The 7,482-nt window shown below is 33.4% G+C and overlaps 1 pseudogene; it reads left to right on the plus strand.

Moving 5' to 3' along the window:
* The first annotated feature begins 751 nt into the window (after positions 1-751).
* Positions 752-1,328, plus strand: LOC125166494 (transcription initiation factor TFIID subunit 9-like; annotated as a pseudogene).
* Positions 1,329-7,482: the final 6,154 nt, after the last annotated feature.

Below are 7,482 nucleotides of genomic sequence, written 5' to 3' on the forward strand. Positions count from 1 at the left end.
TCACATGAATGGATATTTTAAATGATTAGGCTCTTTTTTTCCTTATCAATAGCAGCCAATTTTGTGATATTTGGAAGGTGCCAAGTATAAAAGACCATCTCAATGCAAAAATGTGCCCCCAGCTAGCTTAAGAAACTTACTCACAAAGTTTAGTGAGTCAAAGATATTAAATATAGAAATCTGAGCTAATGATTAAGTCCCAAAGTTAAATACTGTTGAACAATCCAAGCAGATGCTTGAATTTGGTAGTTTTTGAACATTCAAAAAGAAGTTTTCATTTTCATCTGGATATCTAATACAATAAAAATGGGCAAATGTGTGTCTAGAAAAATAACTATGAAGCTGGGCACCTGAGTGGCACAGTGAGTTAAGCATCCAACTCTTGATTTCTGCCAAGGTTATTATCTCACAGTTCATGAGTTCGAACCCTACATTGGGTTCTGTGCTGTCAGCCCAATGATCTGCGTGGGATTTTCTCTCTCTTCTTAGCTCTCTGCCCCTCCCCACTCATGCATATGCCTCTGCCTCTTTCAAATTTAATAAATATTTTCAAAAAGTAAAACAAGAAAAAAAAATATAATCATGAGGCATGCTTATTAGAAATATACATGCACTATATCTGCACATATGTACTTAAAGTGGTGTGCTTACTTAAAGCTAATGAGGTAAAATTAGAGGAAGATAAATTTCAAGATTCTGTTAAAAATGATCTGAATAGAAATCAAGAGAAAATAAAATCATGTTCCCTAAAATGATCCAATATTCATTTACATACTCATCTACTTTCTCATTCAGTCAAGCAATATTTGAATATTATGACTTTTACCTCTTCTCCCTCAAGAGTTTTTTTATATTAGATATTGAAAAAAAAAGAAAGCAAATTCCTTTGCCATATCCAAGCCCCAGGTTGCCACCTAATAGATATTACCTGATTGCTACAAACTATAGACTTAAATCTTTACAAAAAAAGGCATCTACTTCTGTGGGAAGAATAACAGTTCCTTGGTCAAGTGTTGGTTCAGTTATTAGCAGTTGATGCGCCAACCGCACAAACCATGTCTTCTGTGTCAACTGAAGTAGGGATTCCAATGTCTCTCACAAGACAAAGTTTCACAGTAGAGATGCCCACTTCACAGTCCCCAACTTTAAGAGCATCAATTCCTGCAACATCCACAGTTCAAAATGTTCTGATTAATGCATCATTAATTGGGTCCAAAAACATTCTTTTTACCACTAACATGGTGTCATCACAAAATACTGCCAATGAATCATCAAATGCATTGAAAAGAAAATGAAAAGATGAAGATGATGACTATGATAATTTATAATCCAGCCTTAATACTTTAACATGTATACTTGATCTTGAATCCATTGTACTGAGATTAAACATGCATGCTGGGTGTTTTCAAATTGTGTTGTAGAAAACTCAAATGGTAATGAATAAATATAGTTATTCTTTCTGACTGAGATGTATGATTTTCTTTAATAGGATTAGTAATGGTTTTTCATCAGCCTTTAAGTATAAAAAATAAAGTTGTCATTCATTGAAAAAAAGTCAACATAATATTAAGACTGCACTTGAGTTGCTCATAATCTTCATCAAGCCTTGGACTATCCTTGCTTTTTCTCTGGTGGCAAGGGTACTTTCAATTAGTGAAATCAGAGGTGTCTATAAATTTGAAAAGTATGTTCTCTGTAGCTGATAAGAACTTTGGATTTTGAGTCCATTACGATCCTGAGTGTAAAATTCAAGTAGTTTGTGGCTTCCCCTCTTTTTCTCAGCAATGTCCTTTCATTTATCCAGTATATAACAGAGGGCGTTACTATTATTGTACTATTATTGTACACAATAACACATTGAACAATGAAACAAATTTAAATATAAAACTTTAGAGAACTCTGGAAAAAAATTAGTAAGTCTTTAATTTTACCCATATTCTTTCTCTATCATTTGGCTACTGCAAGGATTCTGGAGAGGAGTCTGGACCTACATGGGGACCCAGATCTGAATGTAGAAATTAATTACCTCCTTCCAGTTAATAGATTCCTTTAACCTCCGTTGGAAAGGGAAAACAAAACAAAACAAAACAAAAAAAACCAGACATTAAACAGAAGGTTTCCAAGTTAAGCAGGATGGTTCCTTTGAAGTTCCTAAATGCTTTCTATTAACACTTTTTAAGTTTTTCGCTTCTTGATTGTCTAAGTTGTTTCAAATTACACAGTTTATCATTCTCTTCTCTTGGAAACCCTTGCTGGATAACTTAAAGAGATCATGATTTAACATTCTTTACAACTTAACTTCAAGTTGAGTTTCCTTCCTCAGAGAGTAAAAGAAAGCACCAACAATGCAATATCAATAGGAATACCAATAATATATTGATTGAATTGTCTGGCAAACTGAATCAGATTTTTTTATAACTCTTTTTTTCCAACAATTTCTTATTGAAGACAAGAAATACGTCCAAACATATGCCTAAAATGTATTCAAATATAATCTTAACTAAATTAGTGGCAAATGCAAAATGTACTGGTAAGTTTCCTCTGAGTGGCTATCAGTTCTTGCTATAGAACTCCACTGTTACTCCAGAGAGAGAAAAAAAAGTGTGCTCACAAGGACCTAGTATTGATCTAAATATCCTTCTTTTTATTTCTGTTTAGTTTCCTTCTGTTCCACTGGCACATCCCGTATGGGGTTGATTGACCCTACCTTTTGAAATACAAAACTCTTAAAAATGATAAGAACTTGACTCTTTTGTTCCTGATCTTGTTAACATGTGTCTTGTACAATACAGATAAAGGTTTGAAAATTGTGTTGATCATTCAGAGGACCAAATATTGGTTTCATTGATTTGTCTTCTTTTTCATTGATTTCCACTTTAGTCTTTTATGTTTAATTCTTCTGTATGCTCTAGGCTGAATTTTCTCTTTTGTTTTTTATTTCTAAATAGAGAATTTTAAGTTATTGATTTAATATAATTCCTTTATTAATGTAAGTATTAAAAAGCTACAAATTTCTCTCTGTGTCTGGCCTTATCTGCTTTATCTGTTTGGTATTTTAAAGTCTTACTAGATTCTAAAGATTTCAAACATGGGTTCCATTAATTAACCTATTTAATACAAATATAAGTTCAACAATCTCTGTTTACTGTTAAAAATAAAAAAAATTAAGACAAGTTAAAAAATTAATAATCACAGCACGAAGGAGAAGCATTTCACCCTATCCATGCATGCATTTTCTAGTGACCACTAAAAAGTCATCTTCCATCTCGAGCCACAGGGGAATATAGAGTTGTCATTCTGACTACATCCGAACAGCCTAAAGAGGGTTTCACAAACACTCTAAAACTTTTCCTTTCTCCTTTCTTCCTCTTTTATATTTTGTTCAGCCTCTTGAACTTTACAACTCTCAAGAACCAATCTTTTTTTGGCAGAAAGCTGCATGAGTGATAATCCAACTGAGCAGTGTCATCCTCCTGAAGGATGACACTGAAAATTGCATGATTCGTAAGGGAAGAAATTGTCACATTCTGAATGGTGTTTCATTACGAGTCTGAACCAGAGTGTATCTTCACGCATACCACTCTACTCACACCAGTCTCAAATTATCCTGCCTCATGGAGTTCAAGTCATGAATGTTCATGTAGTGATAGCTCAAAAGGGCAATTTATATTGTAGTTAATGTACTCAAAAAGTCTTAAAGGTGAAAAATGCTATGAATTGTTGGAGGTAATTTGATGAGTTTCTACATTAATGCAGTTTATTAAAGAGTTGCAGCCAGTATATAGTATTTTCTTGATTTTAAATACGGACAGATTATTTCAGTCTAATTCATAAAATATGAACTTTATAAAACAAGTACATAAGGTTTTATTATTTTCAGTATGAAAAATTTCTTTAGATTTTTTGAAAGCAGTTTTTTAGTGGCAAGGGTGCTTCCATACGATTAATCATTTGGCAAAGAGCCTAAGGTCAAGAAAAATTTTAATACTGGAATATTAACTTCATGAAACTATTACAAATATTTAAAAATAAATCAGATATACACACATTTTAAGTGTTTGTTTATTGTGAAACAAGAGGTACATCTTTTTCTAGAAAAATCAGTAGAATGGGACAAATTTATTTTAGCCAATTATAAATGCTCTAATAGTATCTGATTTGAAAGTCCTTATTCACAAATATAGAACCTGTTGTTAAGGTCTATTCTCATGTTTATAAAATCAGAGTTTATTTTTTAAATAGAAAATTCAATATTCTTAATTTACATATATGGTATGAATGGATATAAATTTATATTTTATTTGAAAGTGATTTGAATGTTGAAAACACTGCTGAATTATTTTATATTGTCCATATATATTATACTTGAATTTTAACTTAAATTGTATTCATATAATTCCGTTTTTACATTAATATTTTCATAATTTCAAAGGCTTAGAAGAATAATTACATTCAGTCATATCTCCCAGAGGGTAGGTTATTTTTTATTATTAAGCAGATACCTAATATATCATTTTAATTCTGTTGCTGATTTTTCCCCCATTTTTTGAGTTATTTTCTTACTGATTGCTGTGGGTATTATAATATGCTCTTATCCCTCACAATTCTAGTCCAAATTAATACTAACTTAATTCTGGTAAACACAGAGGCAATGTAGGCATCCTGAAAATATACTTTCTCCTTTCCACCTTAAAAAGTATGATCTTGGGGATTTGGGAGCCTTATCTGTTCTTTTCTTTTTCTTGTTTTACCTTTTGCCACCTTAGCTACCATAGCAAAAACAAACCCAGAGATCCACTGAGCCAGCTCTCCTGGGATTAGACTGATCATTTTTCAGGCCCATTGGTAACTTTCACCTCTCATAAGAAATTACAGCTCAGCTTCTATTTCATATATGGGTGATTCCATAGATATCTAGGCAACAGATCTTCAGAATCCCCACCTCTCCCGCTTTCTTTTCTCCAAATAACACGTTAGTCATGTTTCTGTGAATGGAGATAATTCTAAAAAACTTCATCACTGTTACTATTTGGGTTAGGGAGTCCCAGGTCCACTCTCATATTTGTTGATTTGTTAGAACTCAGGGGACTTGGAGGCTATTATACTCATGGTTGTGAGTTATTTCAGAGAAAAGAAACACAACAGGATGAGCAAGGGGGAAAAGACACATCTAGCAGAGTCTGGTGGAATCCCACCATGGTCTTTCTATGTGCTCCTCAAAGAGCCCCCCTTAGCACACTCATTCCTCACCAGTGAAATTTACACTACTCTGCACAGGAAAGCCACTTTAAAACTCAGAGTTTGAGGTTCTATTGGGGGCAGGTCATGCAGGCACTCTGCCTAGCCACAGCTACCAAAATTTAAGATTCTCAGAATGAAAGTGGATGTTCACCATAAATCACATTGTCGGTACAAACAGCCTAGGTAGGATGGTAGAGAGACCTAATCAGTCTACAGAATGTTCCAAAGCCAAGTTTCCTAAAGCCACCCAAGGGCCAGCTCTGGAAACAGGCCCTTCTAAGGATCAGACCTGTTATGAGCATTTTCCTGTACTGTAATTCCTCAATTCCTATCCATTATTTAGTGCTAAGTCTTTAATAACATGTTACCCCATGAAATTCTCCCAATAATTATTTGAGGTACATATTTCCATTCCTTCCACTTTTCTGATGAAAAAAAAAATACTGAGAACTGAAGAAACAAAATCAGTATATGTGCTGCTGAAGTGAGTACTGGAAAGACCAAATTAATTTCAAAAGTTCATATAACTAGGAAGAGGTAGCAAGGTTTGACTTCAAGCCTAGATTTTAATTACTACAATATACCCACATGGTATATCTTCAGGAAATATTTTGTGAATGAGTCGATGCCAAGTGAATTGGGGCTGACATTACCATAGTATTGAATATTACTGTGCAAGTGCAGAGTACTGTATCTTACTGTAACTCTGTGAATTAAGTATAACCAAAGTTATTATTCTCATTAGGCATAAGAGCAAAATCAAGAGCTGAAGTGTATAGAAATATACACATTATATATATATATGTATATTCATATCTATATATTTACAATATTATATTATTTATATAATATTTTTATTATATTTACATATAAGTATATAGGTCTCAATTATCACTTAGAATTTAAATAAACTTCCTGACTCATTGCGCGCTTTCTTTCTATACCTAGAAATACGTGTCTGCCATGACAACGGTGGCTTTTAAATATTCTAATTAATATGCCCAAGCACTGCCAGAGACAGGAAAACTGCTTGCAATTTTGGTGGGAGATAAAGCTCAAAAATTAAATGTAAATTGTAATAGCTTTTAGAATGCAGGTCAGTTGGGTAGGAAAGCTTCTCTAGATTCTGTTCTTCAGGGGTGAATATTAATCCATCACATAGAAATCTGCTCACATATCACATCAAGGCAGAACCACGAATGTCTGGCAAGCTTGAACTTCATGGTACTCACAGAAACAAAATCATTCAGACAATACTCCTCTTTTTTTCCTATTGTAATACTAAGTTATGCACAGCAAATATAAAGAAAAAGAAAAATATTAAATATTAATCCAACAATGAATATAATTTGTCTAGAGCAAAATATGGTATACAAAATAATTTTTTAATAATACTTGCAATAATCACAAATCTTTCTAAAAGATAAGGACAAGAAATTCAAACATTATCATGGAGGTGTCTGAAGCATCTCTTTTCTTTTTTTTTTTTTTTAATTTTTTTTTAACGTTTATTTTGTTTTTGAGACAGAGAGAGACAGAGCATGAACGGGGGAGGGGCAGAGAGAGAGACACAGAATCGGAAGCAGGCTCCAGGCTCTGAGCCATCAGCCCAGAGCCCGACGCGGGGCTCGAACTCACGGACCGTGAGATCGTGACCTGAGCTGAAGTCGGACGCTCAACCGACTGAGCCACCCAGGCGCCCCAAGCATCTCTTTTCATCATCTGAAAGAAGCAGGCTAAGAATGTACAATAGGAAGTGTGCTTTTAGAAAAAACTTAGGTTTCAGCCAATATCAAACTTCCTTTCTGATATCTTTCTCTCCCCCCTGATGTTAGCAGATTAGTTGGTACAGATTTAATTATTTATTGTTAGTCTCTTAAACTAATAAGGTAACTCTAAACGAACACAAGAAACATAGACTGAGTGCCTAGTATCAATTAATTAAAACACTTCCTGGGTATTTTAAAGTATGGCCTGGAGCTGAGAACTATTGAATTAGAGGATTCCCATTCTATTATTTATAGAATATTTTCCAGTTAGCAATTTTGATACATTTTTATGTCAATGATACCAAATGTGCATTTCCCATAGCTAGATATAGCAGTCTATAGAAAATAAATTATAATTTTGAATACAACACATGCTTTTGATAAATGTCTTTAAATATCAATTTAAATTCCAATGTGACATTTCAGAGAATTTAGAAAACTGAAGCTTTCAGTTTCGTATATATATATATAT

The sequence above is a fragment of the Prionailurus viverrinus genome, chromosome B2 (assembly GCF_022837055.1).
Source record: "Prionailurus viverrinus isolate Anna chromosome B2, UM_Priviv_1.0, whole genome shotgun sequence".
NCBI lineage: Eukaryota > Metazoa > Chordata > Mammalia > Carnivora > Felidae > Prionailurus > Prionailurus viverrinus.